Genomic DNA, 23,793 nt, shown 5'->3' on the forward strand with positions numbered 1-23,793 from the left:
ACAAAACCCTAAAGCATGACACTGGAGACAAACTCTCCAGGTGAATCTTATCAGCTGATCTACACTTTCTTCCCTGTCTATAAGGATAATACCAGGAAAATTTCCAAAGGATTTGCAAAAGTCTGATTCCTCTGTATATAGCATTTCCATTCCTATCAATCCAAACACTTCATTTATAAAAGAGAGAAACATTTAAGTTCCTAGGTCACACTATTTCACTGTGAATACACTTTAATTCTTACTGAGAGACATTTTCTTTTCTCAGTTAACAGAGACGGAAGACATTAATAAAATTACTTTCAACATGGTGGCTTTGCTCTTTTTTTTCTTTTTGAGAGAGAGAGAGAGCACAAGCAGGGGAGGGGCAGAGAGAGAGAGAGAGAGAGAGAGAGACTCTTAAATAGGCTCCACACCCAGTGAGGAGCCCAATGCAGGGCTTGATCTCATAATAGCGAGATCATGACCTGAGCCAAAATCAAGAGTCGCATATTTAACTGACTGAGGGTGGCTTGATTTTTCAATCTAGGCTGCAATGCCCGTTTAGGGCATCAAGATTTTGGAAACAGGATGCTGACAATGATGAAGATGATGGTGGTGGTGATGGTGATGATCACAGCTAACACAGGTAGCATGCTTATTAGATGCCAAACATTTCTGAGAACTATGAGGTTCTGTGTCATTTTTATACCTGTATCTGGTTTGAGAATAATTGTATCATTCATAGGGATTGGAAAAATGAGTGTTCTTTTTAGATGCACAGCATGGCTGCCAGACACTTTAATCATAAGCTTTACTTGGGATTGTGTCTGAATTCTTGGTAGAAAGGAAAATTGGTAATATAAAATCGAAGCCAAAGAAAGCTTGTGCTTTATTATCTGATTATTGTAGGCATAACAAGGCTTGAGAAGCCTAATTACCTTAATTTTAGTCACTGTGTACTATATCCTGAGAGCATTTTATGTCTCTGCACTTTTCACATTTGAAACGTGATAATTCAAATAATTAAAACTAAAATCCAGAGTTCAATAAACACAGTATTTTAATTTTATTTCTTTATGTATTTATATATTCTTATTATTGCTTATTTATTTTATTTAGCTCTCTTCTGATTCTCAAGAAAACCATTGAGTTAGTGATACCTGATAGGATAAAGGAATATGCAATTTAAAGAAATAATTATACAATAACACGGATATAATTTGATTTATACTTGTAAGTGGTATGGGGAGAAACAGAGCTATATCATACTTTGAAGAGTGATAGTAATAATTATTCAGATTTAATCATTTTATTAATACAAAATTAAAAAAAAAAGATTTTTAAAACGTTGAAAATCAGCTTGGCTTAAGAATCTTTTGGTAGCAATTTAAGCAGCCATGGAAGGTGGAAATCTGTACTATATTAGAAGAGAGAAACAATAAAATGCAAGACATCCCACTCACATGGGAGCATACAACCTTAGTTATAAGCAAGAATCATCCTGCCTCACACTATAATGACATTCCAGAATCAGATTGAGGAGTCAGTCCCAAAATGGGATTAAAAAAAAATCAGATCTTGAAGGAAGTCTTGGTTGACATGTTCATTTACTTTGTTAAATCCAAAGCGTCTTAAGTGGCAGCTATACAGACTAATCCAATTGTTACACAGGAGGCACTGCACTATTTCTTAATATGTAACTTCAAAGCACTTGAAACCATTAAATTGGTTTGAACATGATACAGAAAGTACTGGGAGGGAAGGTGATATTAGTGGTCAAGAGCATAAATGCTGTTAAGATGAAAAGGCTCTGCTAGTTGATTTATTATCACACCAAAGAGCAGATAATAGTCACGTGACCTCATATGAGTTTCATTTAGCATCTCTTAGACTCCTTTCCTGTAAAAAATGGCAATTAAAATTGCCTTGGAGTATATATGGAAAAAATCCCTATTCCTGTATCTTGTATAGTATGCAGGGGCAAATTATAGTTTCTTTTGGTCACTTACTGCATTATAATAATGACTATTGCTTATTACTTACTTATTGAGCATTACTATGTGCCAAGGCTAAGGAACATTTTTATATCCTATCAAATACTTACAATTCTATTGGAAAATGCCAATTTTTATCATTTTTTGCTGATGGGAAAACTGAGGCACAGAAGTTAAGGGAATTAGCCAAGATTCCCAGGTAAAAGGGGGGCCAAGCCCATACATAAAGTCTATCAGTGAGATGGCAGAAATCAAGGATGTGATCACCACACTACACACACACACACACACACATACACACACACACACACACTATGTATTTATTTATAGTATAAATTAGCTTTCAATGGACTAGAAATAATAAACTAGGCTAAGTTGACTGGGGCACCCACCAACTTCCCTGATTTCAGGCTAAATGGTCTTTGAGTTTCTCTAAACCCATTTTCTTTTTCTTTTTCTCAGTAAACAAATATTTGTTAATACCTTATTACTTTTTATGAACCTACAAATGGTGTTTTAGGAAAAATAACATTTTTAAAATGTGATTCAGTCTCCATTCTAGATGACAGTCATTATGCACACAGTGCACTACCCTCTGCCTGGTAGCAGTCTGAGCACTGAGGTACCTCAGACAGACAAACACCTCAGCCCTCATGGAGCTTCCATTTTATTCTAACAGCTTTGTTGAGATATTATTTGCATACAATAATATTATCCTATTTAAAGTGTATGACTCAATGACTTTTAGTGTATTTAGAGTTGTGCAAACATCCTAGAGTTGAAGTTTAGAACATCTTCATCACTCCAAAAACAAAATGTTGACTTTATTAACACTCACTCCCCCTCCCCCACCTCCAGCCACAGGCAACCACTAACGTGCTCTCTGCCTCTATAGGATTACTACTGTGAACATTTCTGTACCTGAACGAAGTGGTTTTTTGTGATTGGCCTCTTTCACTCAGCACAATGTTTGCAAGTCTCATCCATATCATGGTATTTATCAATACTTTATTTTTTAAAGATTTTTTTTTTATTTTTAAGTAATCTCTACACCTAACGTGGGGCTCAAGCCCACAACCTTGAGATCAAGAGTCACATGCTCCACCAATTGAACCAGCCAGCTAATTCTCAATACTTCATTTTATGTTTATTTTTTAAAAATGTTTATTTATTTATTTTGAGAGACAGAGAGAGAGAGAGAGCATGAGCAGGGGAGGGTCAGCGAGAGAGGGAGAGAATCTCAAGTAGGCACCATGCTCAACATGGAGCCCCATGCAGGGCTCAATCCCATGAACCATGAGATCATGACCTGGGCTGAAATCAAGAGTTGGATATTCAACCTACAGAGCCACCCAGGCACCCCAAGATATTTTTCAAGTAATCTCTGCACCTAACATGGTGCTCAAACCCACAATCCTGAGATCAAGAGTCACACACTTCACAGACTGAGACACCCAGGCGCCCCAATACTTCATTTTAAAGCCTGAATAGTATTGCGTTGTATGGGTAGACCACATCTTATCCTTTCATCAGCTGATGGACATTTAGGTTATTTCCATTTTGTAGCTATTATGTATGATGCTGTTATGCATTTTGTATACATTTGTTTATAAGTTTTTGTGTGGACATGTGTTTTTGTTTCCTTGGAATGAAATTCCTAGCAGCAGAATTGCCAGGTGATGTGATTGCTCAATGTTTAATGCTTTGAGGAACTTCTAAATTGTTCTCTAAAGTGGCCACACCATTTTACATTCCTAGCAGCCTGTATGAGGGTTCCAGATTCTCTACATCCTCACCAATGTTCATTATCCAACACTTGTTGTTGTACGTCTTTTTGCTTCTATGGTGTGAAGTGGTATTCCATGGTATTTTTTAAAAAATTTTTAACGTTTATTTATCATTTCCAAGAGACAGAAAGAGAGCACAAGCAGGGGAGGGGCAGAGAGACAGCCCCAAAAAGGAAAGGATACATGCTATATGAGGAACCCTGGAAACATCATGCTAAGTGAAAGAAGCTAGTCACAGAAGACCACATATTATATAATCCCATTCATAGGAAGTGTTCAAAATAGGGAGATCTATAGAGACCTATTAGTGACTTAGGGCTGTGGGGGAGAGGAAATGGGGGTGATAACTAAAGGGTGTGGGGTTTAATTTACAGGTTGTGAAAAGTTTCTAAAATGAGCTGTGGTGATGTTTGCATGTTATCTGTAAATATAGCAAAATCCATTGAATCATATTCTTTAAAGAGGAGGTTGTATAGTATGTGGATTATAAGCTGGTAAAGCTGACATTCTTTAAATAACTTTTTAAACATGTATTTATTATTTTTGAGAGACAGAGACAGAGAAAGCGCGAGTGGGGGAAGGCAGAAAGAGAGGGAGACACAGAATCTGAAGCAGGCTCCAGGTTCCAAGTTATCAGCACAGAGCCCGATGCGGGGCTCAAACCCATGAACTGTGAGATCATGACCTGAGCTGAAGTTGGACTCTTAACCAACGGAGTCCCCTAGCCACCCCTCCATTGTGGTTTTGATGCCATGTCCCGAATAACCAATGATGTTTGGCTTTTTTTCATGTGCTGTTGGCCATTTGTTTATCTCCTTTGGGGAAATGTCTATTCAAATCCTTTGTCCCTCTTTAAATTGGGTTATTTATCCAGGAGCCTGGGTGGCTCAGTCTGTTAAGCATCCAACTCTTGATTTCGGATCAGGTCATGGTTCATGAGTTTGAGCCTCACACAGGGCTCTATGCTGACAGCATGGAGCCTGCTTGGGATTCTGTCTCCCTGTCTCTTTGCCCCTCCCCCTTTTGCTCTCTATCTTGCTCTCAAAATAAATAAATAAAAATAAATAAATGAATAAATAGGGCTATTTATCTTTACTGATCTGCAATTGTTCTATGTGTACCCTAGGTGTAAGTCCTTTGTCAAATATATGATTTGCAAATATTTTTCTCCCATTCTAGAATTTGTCTTTTAACTTTCTTGTGGTATTGTTTGAAGCACCAAAGTTTCAACTTGTTTCTTTTTATTTATTTATTTTTATGGTAAAATATGTGTGACCTAAAATTTATCAATGACATTAAGCACCTTCACAATGCTGTGCAACCATCACTACCATCGACCTCCAGAAGTTTTTTCCACCTTCCAAAACTGAAATTACATGCCTCTTAAGACTAACTTCTCATTCTCCCCTTCCCCTCAGGCCCTGACAACCACCATTATACTTTCTGCCTTTATGAATTTAACTACTCTAGGGATCTCATATGAGTGGAATCATATAGTATCTGTCCTTTTGTAACTGACTTATTTCATTTACCATAATGTCTTTAAGGTTCATGCATGCTATAACATGTGTCAGAATTTCCTTCCTTTTTAAGGCCAAATAATACCCCATTTGTATATATCACATTTTGTGTATCCACTCATCCATTGATGGAAAACATTTTTAATTTTGATGAAGACCAATTTGCTTATTTTTTTATTGCTTGTGCTTTTGGTGTCACATCTAAGGTATCATTGCCTAAGCCCCAATCATGAAGATTTACTCCTGAATTTTCTTCCCAGAGTTTTATCTCTCACATTTTGGTCTATGATCTATTTCAAGTTAATTTTTGTACAGAGTGTGGATATCCAGTTGTCCTTGTACCATTTGCTGAAAAAAAAAAAAAACTATTCTTTCCCCCACTGAATTGTCTTGGCACCTTTGCTGAAAATCAATTAACCAGGGGCACCTGGCTGGCTCAGTCAGTAGAACATGTGACTCTTGACCTCAGGGTTGTGAGTTCAAGCCCCACGTTGCGTGTGGAGCCTACCTGAAACAAAACAAACAGAAGGAGAAAAGGAAAATCAATTAACTTAAACATAAGATTTCATTTGGGGATTCTCAATGCTATTCTCATTTCCTTATCTTTAAGCGAGCAATCTGATCTAGATTACAGTTACTTTAAATTTGCCTGATCAGAATCACCTCTCATGTTTGTAAAAATAGACATTCCCAGGTATTTTCCCTGGTGATTCTGATTCAGTAGACTTGGGGGTAAGGCGGGAATTTGCTGTTCCTCCAGTCTTCCTTAACTCAGCTACCAGCAGCACATTTCCCCTGGTTCCTCAGACCAAAAACTAGAATGTGGCAGTGCTAGTTATTAAGCTACTGTCTGTTATTCCTAAACTCACCCTTCTCTACTCTGCTCAGAAGTTGGGCTGGAGCTCTGGAAACCACATACTCCATGGCAGCTGCTCTAAAATGTGTTCTGCCAATAAGAAATGTGAGGGGGAGACTGAAAACTCAGGGGGAGGGAGGGAGAAGGACTTGCTCCTCCCAGTTTGTTCCTGATTATGTGTCGTTCTGTGGGCATCACGCCAGGGTGGCATCTTAACTCCAGTAGCAGCAATTCCTTCCCATTACCAGCAATTAAATCTATTTTGTAGGATTTTTAAAAATATTTGCAGAAACAACTTTATTTAAATCCCAGTTAAGACAGCAGCACCCACCAGCCAGTCAGCACCCTCTTGACAGATGTCTGGGTTGCATGCCCAAAGGGCACTACTCTGAGTTCAGACACCAACACCAACACCAAATATGCAGCACCTCCTCAGATGTCTAAGTTTTAGCTCCCCGAGGTTACTACTCTAAGTTTCTAAGTTTTAATATTCTTAATATCTTCCCTTTGTTCCATTGACCCTACGTTTTGGGAGCTACTTCCTGGAATTGCTTCCCCCATACTACTTTAGACTTTGTGTTGCATCTTTTTTTTTTTTTTAATTTTTTTTTTTCAACGTTTATTTTATTTTTTGGGACAGAGAGAGACAGAGCATGAACGGGGGAGGGACAGAGAGAGAGGGAGACACAGAATCGGAAACAGGCTCCAGGCTCTGAGCCATCAGCCCAGAGCCTGACGCGGGGCTCGAACTCACAGACCGTGAGATCGTGACCTGGCTGAAGTCGGACGCTTAACCGACTGCGCCACCCAGGCGCCCCGCATCTTTTCAGTTACCTATATAACAACTAGTTAATTTTAATCTTTTTAAAATTTTTTTAATGTTTATTTATTTTTGAGAGAGAGAGAGAGACAGAGCATGAATGGGGGAGGGGCAGAGAGTGAGGGAGACACAGAATCTGAAGCAGGCTCCAGGCTCTGAGATGTCAGCACAGAGACTGACACGGGGCTCAAACTCACAAGCTATGAGATCATGACCTGAGCCGAAGTCATACACTCAACTAACTGAGCCACCCAGGTGCCCCACAACTAATTTTATATATGAAATTCTCTCTTTTTTGACTTCCACTGCATGAAGAAGTACCTTGTTTGGAAGTTGCTTATTAGGCAACAAGCAGCCCCAGGACTATGGTCCCTTAGAGAAGAGAAAGAAACAGGGGTTCTCTATCATTGTCCCATCTTCATACTTAGAGGTAATCTCCACTACGTGGTTCAGAGAAGAGGAATCCAAGCAGAGTCTATTGTTCTCACTGAATTGAGGAGACAGAGAAAGACGTTTGGAGATCCTGAAGCAATGGGATTTTGCAGAGCAGACTACCAGGGAGAAGGGAGTTTCACAGAGAAAAAACTCACAGATCTTCACTACAGTTCTGTTTAGTCTTTGGCTATGACTACTCTGGGCATGCATAGGGGTAAACTCCATGAAGCCAGGCAAAGAACAACTATCAGAGAGCTACAAAAGAAACAGATCTTAGGGCTAGGAGATATTTGAGATATTTGAGTTCCAAGTAGCCTAAGTGGAGTGAGGTAGATGAACACTTGGGCCATTCCATAGAGAACCCAGAGGGGTCACACTTTAATAATAGGGTTTAATTATCCCTAGAGTAAAAGCTACTCTGGATATACCTTAATAAAATTTGAGAACAAGCCTTGAAATAACCACGCTGACCTGAAAGTAACTTCACTGCTTAAGTGCTAAAACAAACTGTAGCACCCTTTAAAGGAAGACAGCATACAGGAGAAAAATTAGGCAATAGAAATCATGTTGTCTAAGAAGCTGGCATCAAAACAAGATGAAGTGTGCAAGGATTTTATTAGGGGAAGTATCTGTATGTGGAAAAATGTGAAAAGAGCCTAATAAGGGTGGGAGAAGTGTCAAAACATAATAAAATCTGACCCTGAGGGAAGAAAAGAGAAAGAAACTGAAAAAAAGTGAACAAAACCTCTGTGACCAATAAGATAACATCAAGTGATATAAAACATGTATAACTGGAGCCCAGAAGGTGAGGAGATAGAGGAGGGGCCAGAACATATACCTGAAGGAATAACAGCTGATTTTTTTTTTGCAAATTTGATGAAAACTACGAACCCCCAGGCCCAAAAAGCACAATAAATAGGAAAGCATAAAGAAACCCACATCAAAACAGATCAGAATCAAATTTCTGAAAAACAATGAAAAAGAGACAATTTTAAAAGCAGCCAAAGGAAAGAAGACAAGTTTTATAGAGAGAGTAACACAGATAGGGATTAAAATAGACTTTTTGTCAGATCCCATGCAAATCAGAAGACAATGCAATGGCATGTTTAAAGTTCTAAGAGAAAAATCTGCCAAACTGTAATTCTATTCCTTGTGAAAATATTTTTCAAAAATGAAGACAGAGTGAAGATTGTTCAGACAAACAATGAGACACTGTCACCAGTAGATCTTACTACAAAAAAATAGTAAAGGAAGTTTTGCTGTTTCATGGCAAGAAAAAGAAGTTTCTCGGGGTGAAGAAACATAATTCAAGATGGAAACTTGAATCTACACAAAAGAAAGTAGAGTGCCAAAAAGGAAAATGTGGGTAAATACAAAAGGCTTTTGATGTTGTCGTTGTTGCTGTTGTTGCTGCTGTTGTTGTTGTTGTTAAGTCTGTTAACCTCTTTCTGTTCAAATAATGGGTGTGGTCTCTGTTTCCTGGCTGAACTCCACGTGATATAAGAGCCTATTTTTCTTCTCAAATCTGTCCCATCAGCCCAGAGGGCTCTGTGAACCACATTCTGTTGGCTTCCCATTATTCCTCTCTCATGGCTTCCCATTATTCTTAAAAACAAAAAGAATACACTACAAAACAAAAAGAAATCACTTTCTATTGACTGCCTACCACAACCCACGCACTGCTTTTCTCCCAGCATTCTCCTTAAAATCCAATCTCTTCACCATCTCTGATCTGGCTCCTGCAAATTTCTCCAACTGCAGCTACTATCCCTGCCCACTTGCTGTTCTCTAAATCACACCAGCCTTTGGGTTCCTCAAAAACATCAGGTGTGTTTCCATCTCAGAATACTTTTATACTTGCTGGTCCTTCCACTGAATGCTCTTCACTCAGATACTTTCATGGCTCTCTCCTTCTTCTTAATGGGATCACTGTTTGAATACCACAGTCTCAGAGAGATTGACTCACCCTATTAAGTGTAGCAAGCCCCTGGTTTCTCCCCAACTACCTTCTCTACCATTCACTTTCCTGGGTTTTATTTGTTGCTTTTTATTTGAGTATAGTTGACATGCAATGTTACATTAGTTTCAGATGTACAACATAGTTTATATAAACAACAAGTTTATGTGTTATGCTGTGCTCACCACAAGTATAGCTACCATCTGTCACTGTACGATGGTATTACAGTATTATTTACTATATTCCCTATGCTGTGCCTTTGATTCCCATGACTTATTCATTCCATACTGGGAAGCCTGTATCTCCTACTGCCATTCACCCATTTTGCCCATCCCTCCCCCTCTCTCCCATCTGACAACCACCAGTTTGTTCTCTGTATTTATAGGTCTGATTCTGCTTTTTATTTGTTTGCTCACTTATTTGTTATTTGTTTTTTTAGATTCTACATAGGAGTGAAATCATGTGGTATTTGTCTTTTTCAGTATGACTTATTTCACTTTGCACAATACCCTCTGGGTCCATCCATGTTGTTGCAAATGGCATGATCTCATCCCTTTTCATGGCTACATACTATTCCATTGAATATACATGCCACATCTTTCCTGTCTATTTGTCTATCAATGGACTGTTGGGATGCTTCCATATCTTGGCTATTGTAAATAATGCTTCAGTAAATATAGTGGGGCATATATATTTTTGAATTAGTGTTTTTGGAGGGTTTTTTTTTTGGAGGGGGGGAGGTAAATACCCAACAGTAGAATTATTAGATCATATGGTATTTCTATTTTTAATTTTTTGAGGAATGTAATACTGTTTTCCCCAGTGGCTGCACCACCTTACGTTCCTACCAACAGTGCATGAGGATTCTTTTTTCTCCACATCCTTACCAAAACTTGTTATTTCTTGTCTTTTAATTTTAGTTATTCCAATGGGTGTGAGGTAATATCTCATTGTAGTTTTGATTTGCATTAGTGATGTTGAGCATCTTTTCATGTGTCTGTTGGCTACCTGTATGCTACCATTCACTTTCTATTCTGTTACCCTGCTCAACTGACTTCAAAGCATTGCAGGTGGAAGTTAAGTGACTTACCTATCTTCCATTAGATTTTTGGGGCCCCTGGTAGATTGCATATTGACTCCCCCAAAATGTCTACATCCTAATCTCTATAATCTGTGAATATTTTACCTTATATGGCAAAAGAACTTTGTAGATGTGATTAAATTAAGGATCTTGAGAGGATGAGATTTTGCTAGGTTATTTAGATGGACCCAATGTAGTCACTAGGGTCTTTAAAAGAGGAGGGAAGGAGGAGGGAGGGAAGGAGGGAAGAAGGTTCTTATTTTAGAACAATATAAGTGCCATGAAAAGAATCACATGATCTTTCTTTATCTTGTATCTTATATCATCAAATTAATCATAGCAGGTGTCCTTTTGGAATAGATCCCAAATCCAACAACTTCACAAGACCTCTGACACTAAGATCACAGTCCAAGATACTGCTTTCTTTCACTGGGAGTACTGAACGACCTCCCAATTGGTCTCCCTGCTACTACTCCCATCCAAGTACTAATCGGGCCTGACCCTGTTTAGCTTCTGAGATCAGATGAGTTTGAGAGCGTTCAGCGTAGTTTGGCCATAGACTCCCTGCTTCTACTCTTAATTTCTATGGTCTATGGTCCACAGAGCATCCAGAGGAATCTTTAAACATGAGCCATATCACAGATCCCTGCTGAAACCTTCAGTGGCTTTTCTTGTCATCCCTAGGAAATTCCTCAGTCCTTACTGGGGCCTCAAAGCTGCACATCATCTGATCCTAAGATGCCTCTCTGACCTCATCCCCAGTCATTATACCTCTTGTTCCCCTAATAAAGCATTTAAGTGGTACAAACAGAATTTGAACCCAGAACTGTGCTCCAACATGATGTCAGCTTGATTAGGCATTCCAACCATATGCCAGTGAAAGCCTCTCTGTCTCAGGGTTCTACCTCACTGGGTCACGTGGGACTCAGCTGCTATGCTGGTTAAAATACAAATAGCTGGGCCACTCTCCCAAAGATGTCAATTCAGTGGATCTGACATGAAGCCCAGGAATCTGCTTTGAAGATTTAGGTGCACATGATAGTTTGAGAATCCCTGCACTGCTCAATGAATAGAGTGTAATTCACCTATACAGGTAAAAACAGCACCTTGTTGATAGTCATGAATGAACTTGATTTAGAAAGCCTAAGACCAGAAAGATCAATTTATGTTTCCATTATCAGCCTCAGCTGAGCAGCTGTGCAGAAGCCAGCTTAATTAAATACATTATTATGGGGAGAGCCAAATAATTAAGGAAAAATTATCACTATATCCTTTAACTACTATGTTTATTCTGAGGCACTGAAATAAATGTTGGTTTTTCCCAGCCTCCTCAAAGCAGAGGCTGGGGTAGGGATAACAGCAAATGACTTTATCAGTGATGTCAGGATAAGCATAGAGATGATGTCAATTGGTGTTAAAAAATTTACTTGGATGGTCTAGACCAACCAGCCAGGATTTGGAGATCAAGAGCATAGCCTGAGGAGCCTGACCCACCTGAATTCAATTCTGTCTTCTTGACCAACCAGCTGTATAACATTAAGCAAATGATTGACACTCTCAGTCTTTGTTTTTCTATTTGTAGGATAAGGCCACTAGCAGAACCTATTTAGTGAGGTGGTTATGAGGATTACATTTGAGAATATCTTCAAAGCATTTATTTCTGGCATGCAGGAAGCATTCAACAAGTGGTTAATTTGATTATCACAGCTACCATATTAATTCTCTTCCTTGCCTTAAACACCGGCTAACTTTGCTTGTGTAAAAACATCTTAGGGATTCTTCCCCATTGACGTTTCCTGGAACACACTCTGCATTCCATTCAGAACTATTCATGAGAAATGATCCTTGACCCTGGGACCTGGTCCAACAGCTGATAACTGCATGAAGCAGGTGGCTTGACTGTTTATACCTCTGCTACTATACAAAGAGCTCATGACCTGGTAGCATCAAAGACCTCGCTCATCACTGTTTTTACCCTCTACTTAAATATCTTGTGTACAGAGCAGAGTATCTGCTCAAGAAACACTTGTTGAATGAATACACAGGTAGAACCCTGTATCTCAAGAATGACATGATGCCGTGTGCCAGCTAGGATTCAATAGAGGTCTTGCAATTCTCCTAATGAAAGCTATATGAGCAAGTCAGTTTCTTTATGACTTCATCGTCATCACTGAATAGATAGATAGTAATGTTTTGTGTAGAGTAGGAGTCAGTCTTTTTACAGTGCAATGCCTGAACAAAATTGGGTTTGGGGTAAAATTTTTCCATAAGTATTAAAGATGTTCTCCCTAACATTGGGGGTCTTATTTAAGTGTCCATAGGAGAAATTAGTGAGTAGACCTCTACTCACTGGTCTTGGCTATTAGCCTCACGCTATATTTTGCCTGGAGCTTGAGATTCTTGACAGTGAATTATTACCTTCCGGGTGTCTCATAAAAATAATAATAAAAGAAAAGATTATATGAAGAAACCCAAGACCTTGTCAGCCTTTGTGAGCAGACACCCATATCCTTTTAGCCACTGCCAACCTTCTAAAAGAAGACTGTATGAAATGTAGTCCTGTGAGTGGCCCCAGTGTGACACAAGGTTAAGAGTTTGGGCCCTGAAATCCAGCTCTACTTTTTGTTACCTGTAAAATTTGATGAGTGAATGTAACATGTGTGGAACATGCCCTGGCACGATCACATTTGTCATTATTACCTGGAGGAGTGATCCTTGTCTGTGTCAGTTATGGTCCAGTTCCAGGACTAGGAATTTACTGCAGCTATATTTTAGGGAGTGTAATACATTGGAAGGGCTGGAGGAATGGCTGCCAGCGCGTCCCCAAGAGACGGCCTTGGGAACTGGGTTCAAGAGCACACAGCTACTGAGCTGAGATGCAAAGACCAAGAGGCTATGCTGCCACCACCAGGAACCTGGGGACTGGACATGGCTGATTTGGGTTACAACAGCCACCAGAATGTCTTTCAACATCCATGAAGATTAAGCTGGACATGCTGCCCCCAATCCCTCCCTATTACCCTACTTGTGAGCAAAAGCAGCCATGGAAGCAAGAAAATCGCTCCCACCTCATTCCTGCCTCTTAGCCTGCGTCTATGGTAGCCTGCCTCCAGGATGACCCCCAATGATCCCTGCCTCCTGGGGTTCACCTCCTGGTGGAGTCCCTCCACCATTGTACCAGCAGTGGTTTGTGTGGTTAATAGAACCCAGCAGGAGTGATGGTGCATCACTTCCAAGACTGGGTTGTAGATGACGCTCTGATGTCTGTCATATGACTTCTATCCCTTGTTCTCTTCCTTTCTCAGATCCCTTACTCTGGGGGGAACCAGAGTTGCCTTGTCTTTAGGACATTCTTGCAGTCTTGTAGCAAAGCCCATAGGGTGAGAAACTGAGGCCTCTTACCAACAACCATGTGGGTGAGCAAGGAAGCAGCCCCTCCAGCTTCTGAGACAACAGTCCCAGTAGACTTCTAGGCTTTATAAGAGACCCAGAGCCAGAACCACCCAGTTAAGCTGCTCCCAGACTCCTGACCCTCAGAACTAGGAAAGAGAATAAATGTTCGCTGTATTAAGCAGCTAGGTTTTGGACTAATCTGTTACTTAGCAATAGAGAACTAAACAGCATCTAAGTGGGAGGACTCAATTCACCTCCCAAACCCTAGCTGCAAGGAATATGCAATGTAGTTTCAGCCTTATTGCTGTGCAGAGCAGAGAAACACAGGAGGAAGGGGCTGGTTGCTGACTGATCTGATCCACACACAACACCACACCATTTCATGCCAAGGATGCCAGTGTGATCGTGTTTGTAAGCAACTAAGGATCAGACAACCAATACATTTCAGACAACTCTGTCTTACAGAATCTTGTTCATCTTTATTCACAAACCAAATCCTTCTTTTGCTATGATCATTGTCAGCCACCAAGAGCAATTCGCTCCTCTTTGCCTCCATTAAACACAGAGAAGCGAATCCTTTCTGCATCACATAATACAAAAAATATTCTCCACTCAGTGGAGAATTATAATAAGTAGGGCTTATAATAAAATGCAGATACCACAGTGACAAAATAAGCCCATGCAAGTCACCAGACTAAGACATGAAGCTCTATTGTGGATCCACTTTTGCTACTGTTGATCAGCTGATGAGCAAACTATTTGACCTACTCTCTGCTGCCACGCCTGCCTCCTGCCTGGAGAGAATGAGCAGCTCGGGGAGGTCCATACTGCAGTATTTGCAGCAGAAACTGTTTTCCTTAGTGGTTCTCAAAAATGCCTCAAGGGAAAATGTCTGATGCATTATAAAAATGAATGCATCATCTTTGAGGGGCCCCACACCAGGAGGAAGTGACTGAGATAGGAGCTAATGGCATCAACAGAGATGTTTGTGTCTTTGTTTTCCAGAAGTCACAAGGACCGTTTAGCAGAGAAATGGTATGATATGGTGGGGACCTCTGCTTGGGAGACAGAGGAAGTCTGTACTTCCTCTGTACAGAGGAAGTAAGGCAGGCAGTTCTTCTAGGGTGGCATCAAGGGTGCAAACCATTAACACCTCTTTTTTGAGAAATTATAACAAGGCTTAAACAGAAGAAGCAAGAAGAAACTGTGCAAATGTCCCAGAGTAGATGCTGTGAATGAGGGATAGACCTGCACAACAAAGGATTTATGAACTGGTAGCCTTGAAAAGACTTACAGAGGGTGGCAGGCGGGAAAGAACATTTAATTTGTACTTTGCACTTGTATGTTTTTTAACATAGAGCACTCTGAGAGGAATTTACTTTTTTTAATATATATTTTAAGGTTTTTTATTTATTTTGAAAGATAGAGAGCATGAGCAGGGGAAGGGGAGGGAGAGAGAGAATCCCAAGCAGGCTCCATGTTGTCTGTCAGTGAAGAGCCCAACGTAGGACTAGATCCCACAAACTGCGAGATCATGACCTGAGCTGAAACCAAGAGTTGGAAACTTAATTGACTAAGCCACCAGGCACCCCAAGAGGCATTTACTTTTTTACAAAGAAGGGTTTTTAAAAATTAAATATAATTTATTGTCAAATTTGTTTCCATACAACACCCAGTGCTCATCCCAACAGGTAAGAAGGGTTTTTGTTTTTTGGTATTTTTTGAAAAGCAAAGGTATATATATTATATATCAATAAATATGTCAATTTCCTGGCTCTCTTAGATTTTTTTTAAGACCTAAAAAAGTCTAACCCAAAACACGCTGAATACAAGTATCAGTTATTAAGAGGCCATTGCTCTCTGTCCCTAACTGGTATGCAATCTAATTTCATACAATCCACACAGACATCAACACCCTAAATAGCCTGTAGGACTCAGAGTTTTTTAATTTCTGCATGTCAGCTAGTGAACAAACACTCTGAGATGATGTGTCCTGTGGTACCACCTACCCGTTCAACTTCTGACGTGTTGGCATCTCTAGGTAGTGGTGAACTTTGCGGGGCAGTTTTATTGTACTTGGACTCTCTTCTGTTCTAAACCTGGCAGACTATGGAAAAATCATAATTTCTGGCTTCCTAAATTTAACAGATTTAACGTAAAGATACAACTCGTTGCAAGATACAAAAGTACTGAATCCTAATCTTCAGTCAGAAACCAATTATACTTAATCTGATTGATTCTTTGTTCAATTATGAAGGAAAAGAACAATATTAGAGACTATTATGAAAAGATTACATATAAAAAGCAAATGTAGTTGGAGACCTTATGATTTTTCAATCTCTAGGAAAGGAACAATGTAAGAAAAGAGTTGTTACACTCTCAGAGAACAACAGGAACACATTATATGCAAATAGGGAGCATCATGCAAACAGACTCTCTAGGAGCAGTTTGTTCACTGCCATGCCATAAATTAGGCTCCCTCGATCCTTTCAGAGGTAGAAAACTTGTCGAAATTTATCATTGTAATTTAGAGGAGCTCAGGATGGTCATTGAGATGCCAAGAACCAACAGACCCGGGCATCTCTGTATTCTTCCTTCCTTCCTTGTTTCTTTGCTTCCTTCCTTCTTTATTCTCTCTCTCTCTCTTGGGGCTCCTGACTGGCTCTGTCAGTTGAGCGTCCAATTCTTGGTTTCAACTTAGGTCATAATCTCACAATTTGTGAGTTCAAGCCCTATATCAGGCTCTGTGCTAACATTGCAGAGCCTGCTCAGAACTCTCTCCTCTCTCTCTGCCCCTCCCCTGCTCACTCTCTCTCTCTCTCTCTCTCTCTCTCTGAAAATAAATAAATAAGTATTTATTCTCTCTCTCTCTCTTTCTCTCTCCCTTTTCAATTTATTTTTTAATTTTGCCAATTTTATCATTTTTACTCTAAAATCCATTATTTCTATTTCTTTCTTTCTTTCTTTCTTTCTTTCTTTCTTTCTTTCTTTCAAGAGCAAGCAGGGGAGGAGCAGAGAGACAATAGGAGAGAGAATTCCATTCAAGCTCTTCACTGTCAGCAGGGAGCCTGATGCAGAGCTTGATCCTACAAATCATGATATCATGACCTGAGCTGAAATCAAGAATCCAATGCTTAACCAACTGAGACACTCAGCCACCCCTCTCTCTCCCTTTTTACAAATGTAAAATATCCACTTCTTTAATTACATACACATTCACAGACATAGACATAGGTATAGGAGTATATGAAGATCTACAGATGCATATACATGTAAATACAGTAAAGTCTTATGCCCAATTCTGTTCCATTCCAACCAGGGAAGTTATTTAACTCGTAAAGTTGAGAAGCTATTTGATGATAGGAGAATACACTTGTGGACTGAGATAGGGAAATCATCGTGCAACATGGTCCAGAACAATGTTGTGTCTGAGATGGGGTTCCTTTTTTTTTCTTGGCTCAGTAGGAGATTGAATGACAATACTTGAGACCTGCAAGCTTCTGGAAGAGAACTGAAGGGAACAGATCTGTAAGAAATTTGAGAGGCTTTAGAGATGGACACATCCAATTTTCCCAATGTCTCACAATAACTCTTGTTTTATTGATAAAAGAAAATCAGTGTTTTTGCCTTTTGATGAAGAATTTCTTGATGTGGTAAACTTGATGAAGGGAAGGATGCTACACACACACACACACACACACACACACACATGCATGCACTCAGTTCCATGCACAAAAATGTTTACCATAGCCTCATTATAATGGTCAATAATAATGACAAAAAGCAGGCAACTGAGGAACGCTAAGAGAGTTATAGGTAAGAAAATAATGATGTCTATGAATCATTCATGCTATCTTAGGCTCTCTGGGCTCTAAGATAAGCTCAAACCAGTAGTGACAGAGGAGCTATCCAAAAATGTCCTTGGAACAACAGGTATGATATGAAAAGCACATACCAGGAGCTGGGATTTGGCCAGGCCCCAGGAGAACAGGAATTGGTTCCAAATTTCTGGGGCTTTAAGAGGATGAGGTCAAGGATCTTCACTGTATGGTTGTGTCACTTATGAGTTCTTGCTACTCTCCCCTCCTTTGTTCCATTTCCAAGTTCCTCAACAAGAGCAACTTCCTCGTCTGTCACCTGGAATCTCTTCTCCCCAACTCACAGCTTCTGCTATGTGTCCTAGTTCCTGTTTATTTATGTTATTCATGTTTTTTTATTCCTTTTATGACTTTAACTTGCCTTGGCCCATGATGACACTATTGCATCTTTCATTTATACTTTAGCTGTCATTGGTAAATGACGGAATCTCTGTTCCCATCTAGCACTTCTAAAAGAAAGAAGTTGACCAGTTGAGCAAATAGCCATCACCCTATTAGGCATGAGCCTCTAAGCCCCAGGCCTTCCGGTAGGCTGCTGATAAGCCTGTGGATTGCCTGCTGTGGGTGAGCAGTCGCCAGGGAGGGTGGGTTATTACATTATAGAAACACAGTTATGCAGGTTGTATCTCCAAAACAGACTATGGGTGAGCAGTCTCCCTTATAAGGGACTCCAGGCATGGGCAGGCACCACAATCTGCATTTCTAGGACCAACCTGATGAGTGATTACAATTGCCCACAGAGTGTCTGCATGCACTTCTAACAGGGAGTAAATGAATCCAGCTTGTCGAGAAGGTAATTTGGCAATATATATCAAATAACTTAATATTCATAGACTTTGCCTGATCATTTTACTCCCAAGATTTTTATACCAAGGGAATGATTAAAGATGAACACAAAGATCTACATGTAAAAATCTTCTTCAGGAGATTATTTATATTAGAAAAAATATTCAAAAAGGAGATTTGTTAAGTTATGCTTTATATAGGTGCAGTAGAATACGATGCAGGTATTGAAAAGATGGTGGAGACAAATATACAATAGGTAGTAGGGATGTTCAAGATGAACAGAAAAACAGATTTAAAAGTATGGTGTAATAAGAAATATATTTGGTCTTTGTCCCCAATTCCTGGCACAGAGCTTCTAAAATCCCTTGGAATTTCCCCCAATGATAGGACTGTCTTTTGTTATTCATTAGGAGCCCCTTTGGTTACACCTGAGTTTATTGGAAGGGGGGGGTGGGGCTGCAAACTGATCTCTATAAAAACTCATGAACAATGAGATGTGATGAGCTTCTGAATTGGAAAACACATCCATGTGCTGGGACGGTGGTACACCCCATCTTTACTGGGACAGAAGCTCCTGAACTCAGCATCCTTCAAACATTGTCCTATGCACCTCCTCATCTGGCTGTTCATTTGTATCCTTTAGAATAAACTGGTTTAAGTAAAGTGTCTTCCTGTGTTCTGTGACCCATTCTAGCAAATTATCCAACCTGGAGAGGGGTTTGTGAGAACGCTTGTTTTATGGACATTTGGTTAGAAGTGTGGGTGGCCATTTGGCCTCTGGGCTGGGGGGGGTCCTGTGGGCTGAACTCCTGTGGAGTCTGATGCTGACCCTGGAGACAGAGGGGATCAGAATTGTGTTGAATTGTAGGACACCCGATTGATGTCTGAAGAATTGGATATTGGTGTTAGACATCCTCCAAATAGGAAAATGTAGAAAAAATTCCCCAATATTATTTCTAACCACAGAAACACACAAAAAAGGAGTTATGTAACAAAAACTTAATTATGATTCTTTTTTATTTTTATGTGAGCAATTATCTGATGTATAAAAAGATGCAACTAAATTCAAAATGATACAAAATATCTATTTCAGGGTGCCTGGGTGGCTCATTTGGTTGACTCTTGATTTTAGTTCAGGTCATGATCCCAGGGTTGTAGGATAGAGCCCCACATCAGGCTCAGTGTTGTGCATGGAGCCTGCTTAAGATTCTCTTTTCCTCCCTCTGCACCTCCCCTGCTCCTGCACTCTCTCTCTAAAAAAAAAAACAAAACAAAACAAAAAAAAACACACCACAAGATACCGATTTAAAAACAACAAAAAGTGAGTATATTTAATCATACTCAGCTTATAAGAGAGCACATGGGTAAATAGAATAATTCATTCTATAGCATAGTGCTATATGAACTGGGGACAGAAAAAGTTGGTAAAGGAAGGCAGAGGAACTCTTAAGAATCGGAACTGAGCTTGGGGGGCGACAAGGGGCACGTCTGGGTGGCTCAGTCGGTTAAGTGTCCAACTTCGGCTTAGATCGTGATCTCACAGTTCATGAGTTTGAGCCCCACAATGGGCTCTGTGCTGACAGCTCTGAGCCTGGAGCCTGCTTCAGATTCTGTGTCTCCCTCTCTCTCTGCCCCTCCACTGCTCACACACACTCTCTCTCTCAAAAATAAATAAACACTAAAAAAAATTTAAAAAAAAAGAATTGGAACTGAGGGGCTCCATAATCATCTGGCATCCACTCAGTGTTGTACCTATGGTTAGAAATGTACGTGATGCGGGGCACCTGGATGGCTCAGTGGGTTAAGCGTCTGACTTCAGCTCAGATCATGATCTTACAGTTCAGGAGTTTGATCCCCCCATGGGGCTCCATGCTGGCAGTGCAGAGCCTGCTTGGGACTCTCTCTCTGCTCTCTTTCTGCCCCTCCCCCACTCGTGCACACACTATCTCAAAATAAATTTTAAAAACTTTAAAAAAATAAAAAAGAAATGTACATAATGGGAACTCCAGGGATCTTCCATATCCTTCCTTTAAGCTCCCTCCACCAATCAACTGTGGCCACAATGTAACGGTTGTGCTGAGTTACTCTCTATATTAAGTAGTTATCTTCATGGGTTCCTTTGTGCATGGTAATCATTCAAACCTAGGCTTCTCAGGAATCCTTAGAGCCACTGGATACTCTTGACCCAAATTCTCAACTTCAGCCATTAAACAGTCAGTTATACATTTGGCATACAGGCAGTCCATCTTTGACTGTACTAAGTCAAGTTTGCCTTTAATAGACAAGTTGATAAAGTTGGTATCAACCAGAATGTCATAAGATGGGCCCAGCTATGTCATATTAAAAGAATACGCAGGATGGTGTTGGGCAACTTCTCTTTCCTTGAGTGCACTGGAACCTTTCTTTTCTTTCTCTTTAGGTTTTAATCTATCTTTCTGTTGAAGCCTCTGATATCTGAGACTAAGCATTTACTTCACGGTCATGTACTTTCTTGCCTTCCTTTGCTTCCCCATGTTCATGCTGCACTCTTATTTCTTTCTAATTACTGTTATTTCTAAAGGGAGAGATGTGGGTGCTTTTTCTAAAAATTGTTATTATGAATAGTTATTATGCTTACAACTGGAAACAATGATTTAGAAATTAATGTTTACAAAGAGTTTGTGATAACACTCATATATAATGTTAAATGAAAACAAGAATACAAAATTGAACATTGTGCAGTTACAACTCTGTTAAAAATATGGAGCAAAAAGGTGGGAAACACATTGCAGGGTGGAAATGTCTATTTCTGAGTGGTGGACCTACAAGTGACTACTTTTTTACTTGAGTGTATTTTGCTTGCTTTTCTAAAATGGGCATATGTTGGTTTTCACCTTTTTTTTTTTAACTTAAGGAAACTTGAAGGTTATGGAAATTAAGAGATCTATTCAAGGCCACAGTTGTTCAACAGAGAAAATGGGATAGGGGGCCAGATAATCTGACATACATGGAGTGGACACTGTGATGTCCTGCTCAGATCCCCTTCAGAAACAACATTTCTTCCCCCAGCTACCAGAAGTGTTAACACAAAACAGTGCGCAAAGGCCAAAGTGTTAATGCTGGAAAAAGCCACTTCCCCAAGGTGAGCCACTCTTTCGTGGCAGCTCACACCCAATGACAGAGGGTCACAAAAGACTCCATTTGGGGCAACTCTAAAGGGTCATTCTGCTTCATAGTCCGCAAGGAGTCACCAAAGATCTTAGCACTGTATCACAGCTTGACACCTCCCTCTGCCCAGTCCTGCTTCCATCCTCTCCCTTCCATGAATGTGGTTTCTCCCTAATAAACATCCTGCACAATAAGCTTTATCTCAGAGTCAGCTTCCCAGTGAACCCAGCCTGTGACAGTTGGTAGGTATCAGGAGTGGTTCAAGAAAGCAGACACTATAATGAGATATTGGAACAAGATCATCTGCCACCCAGCTGAGGATGAAAACTCTCTATCACTGGTGGAGGTGGAGTCCAGAGCCCACGGCATAAAACAGAAGGACAATTGCTAGAACTTTCACCAGGGGTGAAATGGGACAGCATATCTGTGGTAGAGGAGGCATCAGGCATTTGAGAAATATGAGGGAAATCATTGCTATAAGAACAGAATTGTGTAGCTACTGCTGAATTTGCTAGACTTCTGGAAAAAGAGAAAGAAAAGCTGGAACAACTAATCAGCAATGAAATCTAGGCTGAAAAGCCAGAGGGCCTTCTTGGAAGCATAGAGGGAGGCTCTTGTCTCTGTGCTGGGAGACTGAAGACAAGGCAAGGAACTGAATCCACAGGGCAGCAGAGTTTGAGAGAGACCACTCTTTCAAACACATCACACCTGTTGCTCCAAGGCCAGGCCCTGGAAAAAAAAAATGGGATCCCCAATACCCAAGGTGAGGACATGTTGAAAGGCCCAAATCTGCTGGTGCCCTGGAGCTTGCAGAGAGCTCCCTTAACCCAGCCCCATGTTTGAAGCCTGGCTATAGGTAGGTGCACAGGCCTCTTCTCCATAAAATACATGCTCCTCTTGGGGTCCCACCCACCTCCACTTCTGGCATAAGCCTACACTAGAGCTAATAGGGCTAAGGCACAACACAGCCCAGCTAGGGTCATTCTGGGTCTGGGAAGGAGGAAAGGAACAATATCTCACAGGAGCAGCAGGACCCAGCCAGCTGGAGCAGCAGCCTAGGCACGTGTGTGAGGGCCAAACTGTGTGTCGGAGCAAGGGGGGCAGAACACAAGGTATGATAGTGGAAATGCTATAGGTTTGGAAGCACTCCCCCAGGATTCCAGATGGAACACCCAGGGGACAGCCCCAGGAGACAGTGCGGACATGCTTGTAATGGAAAAGTAACCGCTGCACGAAGTAAGGTAGAATTGCCAGCAATTTGGTGGCATATGGTGAAGACTATTCAGAGAAATGTGCACACTCAAGTGGATATACTGTATCAGGTTGGAAAATACAGCAGAGGAATATGCTCCAAAGGAGGGTCCAGGGGATGTCCAGGGGATGCCCTTGTTCCCAAGGCACTAAGGAAGACAAATGTGAGACAGGCTCCAGCTTCCCTCAGGGACTCAGTGATGGCTCTGTAGGAGATGCTGCCACAGAATTGAGCTTGCCAACAACAGGATAGTGGGGTGAAAAGACTCACAAGAAAGACCACGTCATAGCATGTCACCACCAGGAGCCAGGTGAAGACAATTATCATAGTGTCCAGGTCAGAGGGGCAACCACAGAGCTTGACCCCCAGGGAGGAAACAAATAGTCACTAGAACTCAGGGCCCTTAGGGGCGTCTGGGTGGCTCAGTTGGTTAAGCATCCAACTCCTGATTTTGGCTCAGGTCATGATCTCTCAGTTCATGAGTTCAAGCCCCACATCAGGCTCTGTGCTGGCAGTGCAGAGCCTGCTTGAGATTCTCTGTCTCCCTCTCTCTCTGCCCCTCTCCTGCTTGCATGCTCACTTGCTCTCTCTCTCTCTCTCTCTCCCTCTCTCAAAAATAAATAAACTTTATTTTAAAAAATTTAAAAACCTCAAGGCCCCTAGGGGTAAAATAGATGGGCAGCCAGTAAGGATGGCAGTCTATCTGTGCAATCCAAGAAATCAAGAATGGATGAGCTGGGCAGTGCCCCAGTTTTGCTCAGTTCCCAAACCTGATCCAGAACCTACAGACTGAAGGAGAGTCTCCATCCTCAGAAAAAAGGAAAGGAAGGGAAGGAGGAAGGGAGGGAGGGAGGGAGAAGACAGGCAGGTAGGCCTTGCAATCATGGAAAGTATACATGGTAATGATT

General features: G+C 40.7%; 1 pseudogene; it reads right to left on the reverse strand.

Moving 5' to 3' along the window:
• Positions 1 to 548: 548 nt before the first annotated feature.
• On the reverse strand, positions 549 to 23,434 carry LOC131515368 (rRNA-processing protein FCF1 homolog; annotated as a pseudogene).
• Positions 23,435 to 23,793: the final 359 nt, after the last annotated feature.

This window comes from Neofelis nebulosa, chromosome 6 (assembly GCF_028018385.1).
Source record: "Neofelis nebulosa isolate mNeoNeb1 chromosome 6, mNeoNeb1.pri, whole genome shotgun sequence".
NCBI classification, from domain to species: Eukaryota; Metazoa; Chordata; class Mammalia; order Carnivora; family Felidae; genus Neofelis; species Neofelis nebulosa.